The following is a 5,017-nucleotide window of genomic DNA, read 5'->3' as shown; positions in this document are numbered from 1 at the left end:
AGGGGTTAAAGGAAAGGAGGAGGCGAGAACCGGCTTGACAATATAAATAATATTTTAATTATAAACTAAACCAAAAAGTAAAACACAAAGATGTCAGACAGCTGTCCGTAAATCTCTCTCTCTCTGTCACACTGCAGCTTCCAGTCCGCCTTTTTCCCTCTCTGAGGCTCGATTAGCCTGATTAGGAGCCGGTTGTGTGAAATCACGACCCGGCCCGCCCTCCGCCCTGCCCCAGGGACATCCTGCTTTCTGAAGCTTCACTGGTGGCAAATCAAATGGAGATTGAACCTAAATTCTAAAGAACATGAACACCACCGTAAAAGGAAGAGATTCCATGATGAAGTTAATGAAGCAGAAGTAGCTGCTGACATAGTATTCAGAAATTAATTTTTTTATATTGCCATGGACAGCCTAATCAGTGACATGAATACACAATTCCTTACTACAGCAGCTATAGTCGAGGACTTTGCAAGTGTCCTGCAAATAGGGCGTATGAGTGAGGATACCATCTCAGTTGTGTGCCATCCACTAATACAAAAATACCACAGTGATCTTACTCCTGATTTGGTTAATGAGATGAGACATCTCAATGCTGTATATGCAGCTACTTTCCCTTCAGAGTTGTCCCCACTTGAGCTTTTGAATAAAATCTACAGGATGCAGCTCCAGAGTATTTTCAGTGAAGTGTGCATTGCCGTGCGCATATTGTGCACTTTGCCTGTGACGATGAAGAGAGATCCTTTCTTAAGCTTATATTAGTAAAGAACTACCTCCGATCAACAATGTCTCAGGAAAGACGGTGACTTCCAGCGACACGAGCTGTCGCGACCGTTGGCAACCAAATGTGGGCGTGTCCAGCGACGTGACAAAGTTGAGACAAGTTTAACTTTTGTGGCACCCCTAATTGTACAACTGGCTACGCCACCCCTTGGGCTAAACTAGTTAGTGCAAGTGTCAGAGCAAGGGGAAAGAAATACGGGCAGAACATAATTCAAGACATACCTGTCGTAACATTCACAGTGAAAAGGGGGAACACTAAGTTGAATGTAAACATCCCACTGCAGTCACAGTCTCCAGCCAATGCTTATTAAACACGGACGTAGTTTGGCATTACTTTGCCATAATCTGCTGGCCCATACATGTTCAGACAGGAAAACAATGGCGCGCCGCGGCTCAATCAGCATCGGCTCCTCTATTAAAACAAATATTCGCTTGGCAATCTAACCCACAGTGAAAAACAACAGACAAGAAAAACGCTTTTGAACATACCTAAACACTCCAACAGCATCTGAATCGCTGATTCACCACACCAGAGCCTGCAGTACATTTACACCGTCCCAATCGAAGGACACCAGGTGTTTATATAGAAGCCTGCCTCAATCGCGTTTGATGGCTTACTAAATGCCCGCTCCACCCACCAATTAGTGACATGATTAAACATGAAAATGAAAGAGTCAGAACGAGAGTAAACTAAAGGGACCCAATCCTAACCAGGCCCACAGGCTACATTCCACCCCTCCAAGTGAATCGGCAGCCCGACGATGGCAGTTCACACTCCAATACTCTGGTCACCACCCTTTGACAATATCCCCTCCTCAATCCCCATGGAAACGGCTCGAGGGAGCCGGCAGGGGTTAGGGTGCTGACCTGCCGTAGATCTAACTGAGCGTCGCACAGTCATGGTCACGTCTTCAAGTATAGCCTCCATTTCAGCAGGAGCGACAGAGTGAATCTAGGGCCTCCTGGATCTCCTCAGGATGAAAAATGACCACATCTTCCTGCCCTTCCTCTTCCCTGACCGTGGGGTTAGTGGACAAGTCAGCTTGTCTCCATCACCCTTAGAGAAGATGCTTTCGTACTGGGCAAAGAGGGCCTTGGCTTGAAAAACCTGTTGTGGAGCCAGCCCCTCAAAGTCAGGGAGAACAGATTCAGGGACACTGGAGGAAGTAATTGCCTCCTGGGCAGAGACATAAGCGCAACACTCTTCCCATGAGGGCTCAACGGCGACAGATTTGGTTCCAGCAGAGGTCGCCACTACTGCTTGCACAGTCCCAATGACATGACGGGGGGAGAGCCACACTTCAGTACACCCAACATTAACTACAGGGGCATACAAAAGGCCCTTTTTGGCAGAGACCAGGGTGGGAGACACCAGAAGACCTTCAGACAATTGTCCATCTTCAAAACCTAACGGCTCAAGCAAGAACTCAGCGGTCTCCAGCTGAGGGCATGTAACTGGAACCATAGTCAGGGCACCAGCCCCAAGGCAGATCGGAAACTTCCCCTGGACTTTAACCTTAAATGGCTTGGGGGCGTTGACGAGGGTCTGAACCTTCGCACAATGTCGCAGGGCACAATGTCGCAGGGCCCGTAGAGCTGCTGGGGCCGCCGACTTAACTGGAGCAGAGTGAAAGAGCTGTGCACCATGCTGCTCAAAGAGAACCCTATAGCACTCTGAAAGTACATTCATACCCAATATACCAGGGGTAGCCACCTTACGGTCTTGGAGGGTCCCATTTGGTGGGTCCCGGACAATCAATATCCCCCTTCCTGGAATATGCTGTCCTAAAACGACTACATCCAATTCAATATAGCCAGTGTAGAGTATGTCTAGCCCGTTAGCTGCCTTAAGGCCTAACCACTTGCAATCTTTCCTCCGCAAATGACTAAAATGCTTACTAAAGAAACTCTCAGTTATGGTCGTAACCATGGATCCAGTGTCAATTAAACAAGGGACTGTCACACCTCCCATAACCACACTCAACACCGGGCATTTACCCACTAACTGTCCAAGAAAGGAAGGACATGCAGAGCCAGAACCCATCCCTCCCAGTGTGCGGCTCTGCACACTGGGGGGTTCTAGTTTCCCAGCTGGCTATTGGAACTACTTACAAGGGGCGCTGACTGACTGATGGAATCTGATAACGTGTGAGAGATAGACCTATTATTGCTAGGAGGAGCAGACTGACAATACCGGGCTATATGTCCAGGTCGATCACATCTAATACAGATAGGCTGACCATTAGGAGCACGTTTAAAACGGCCTTCCCTATTTAACGGAGGGGCGTGAGGTTTACCAATAGACTGTCCCAAATGTTGGACCAGCATATCTAGTTGGACTTGTTGCTTTAAAACCATTTCCTTTAACTCTGCCATCTCAGAAGGTTGCGCAACAGTGGAGTCACACTGAGACATATAAGATGTTTCACTACTGCGCCCCGGTACGCGGTGACCCCGGTCACGACCTGTCTGTCCCTCCTCCACCCACCTAGTGGCCTCCCGTCTTACAATCAAGAGGGACAAATGCCCATTAGCCCGTACCAGTCTTTTAAGTTCCCTTCGTAACATATGATCTCGCACATTCTCACAAAATTGGTCTCTTAACACTATGTCTGGATTAGAAATTGAATCCCCCTTGGACTGTTTCACCTTTTCCATAAGCTCCATTAATGCATGGGAAAACTCAAATAATGACTCATTTTCTCTTTGTTTTCTGTCAAAAAAACGCTGCTGCCAATATACATATGACTTAGAACATCCATATACCTCTTTTAACACTGAAATGATTTCTGTAGGATTTTCTCTTACAACTACAGGTCGATATTTAATCTCACTTCGGACTTCCCCCTCCAAATGATCATACAAAAACATTGCCTTTTCCAAATCAGACATGTACCTCGACCTAATGCAACTTTGTGCTTCTTCACTCCACTCTTCAATAGAAAGTGACCCAGCTGTTACAGAGCTGGAGAATTTAGAGCACCGTCTCTCTCTAGGCAGATATACTGCCTGCTCTCTTTGTACTGGCAGGGGACCACTCCCGCCAGCATCGTTTCCTTGTGCACCTGACAGTCTCTCATTTTCAACTTGGAGCTGTGCCACACGGTCCCGCAGTTGCTGCAGCGCTGCATCAAATTGTCCACCGGTGTCGCCTGAGTCCATCATGCTGCCAGCCGCTGTTCTCCACACACACACAGACACACACACACACACACACACACACACACACACACACATGCACACACACACACACTTGCTGCTCAATGTAGCCAACCAACACTTCAAAGAAAAAAAGATACCCTGCCGACTGCGCCAATTTGTGGCACCCCTAATTGTACTGACTATGCCACCCCTTGGGCTAAACTAGTTAGTGCAAGTGTCAGAGCGAGGGGAAAGAAATACGGGCAGAACATAATTCAAGACATACCTGTCGTAACATTCACAGTGAAAAGGGGGAACACTAAGTTGAATGTAAACATCCCACTGCAGTCACAGTCTCCAGCCGATGCTTATTAAACGCGGACGTAGTTTGGCATTACTTTGCCATAATCCGCTCGCCCATACATGGTCAGACAGGAAAACAATGGCGCGCCGCGGCTCAATCAGCGTCGGCTCCTCTATTAAAACAAATATTCGCTTGGCAATCTAACCCACAGTGAAAAACGACAGACAAGAAAAACACTTTTGAACATACCTAAACACTCCAACAGCATCTGAATCGCTGATTCACCACACCAGAGCTAGCAGTACATTTACACTGTCCCAATCGAAGGACACCAGGTGTTTATATAGAAGCCTGCCTCAATCGCGTTTGATGGCTTACTAAATGCCCGCTCCACCCACCAATTAGTGACGTGATTAAACATGAAAATGAAAGAGTCAGAACGAGAGTAAACTAAAGGGACCCAATCCTAACCAGGCCCACAGGCTACACTTTATTCAAATGAAGAGTGACTTACGGGAGCGACAGCCAATACGAGAGATGATGGTAGAGCTCACGTGATCCTTCTCTCTCTCTCAGCTCCTGCAGTAATGGAAAGATCAGGGGACCCACCCCCTGCAGCAGCTCATCAAACTGGGTCATGTCAAACCTGAAGTACTGCTGGAACCGGACTTCATCCAGCCGCAGCTCCTGCACTAGCCGGTGGTACTCACCGTGCTGATTTCGAGATTGAATGGTTTTGTGGACCCAGACAGACCGGCGTTTGCATTTTTGCCTCAGAGGAACAGCCGCTAT

The sequence above is a fragment of the Xyrauchen texanus genome, chromosome 4 (genome assembly GCF_025860055.1).
Source record: "Xyrauchen texanus isolate HMW12.3.18 chromosome 4, RBS_HiC_50CHRs, whole genome shotgun sequence".
Taxonomy (NCBI): Eukaryota; Metazoa; Chordata; class Actinopteri; order Cypriniformes; family Catostomidae; genus Xyrauchen; species Xyrauchen texanus.
This window is presented reverse-complemented; position numbering follows the sequence as displayed.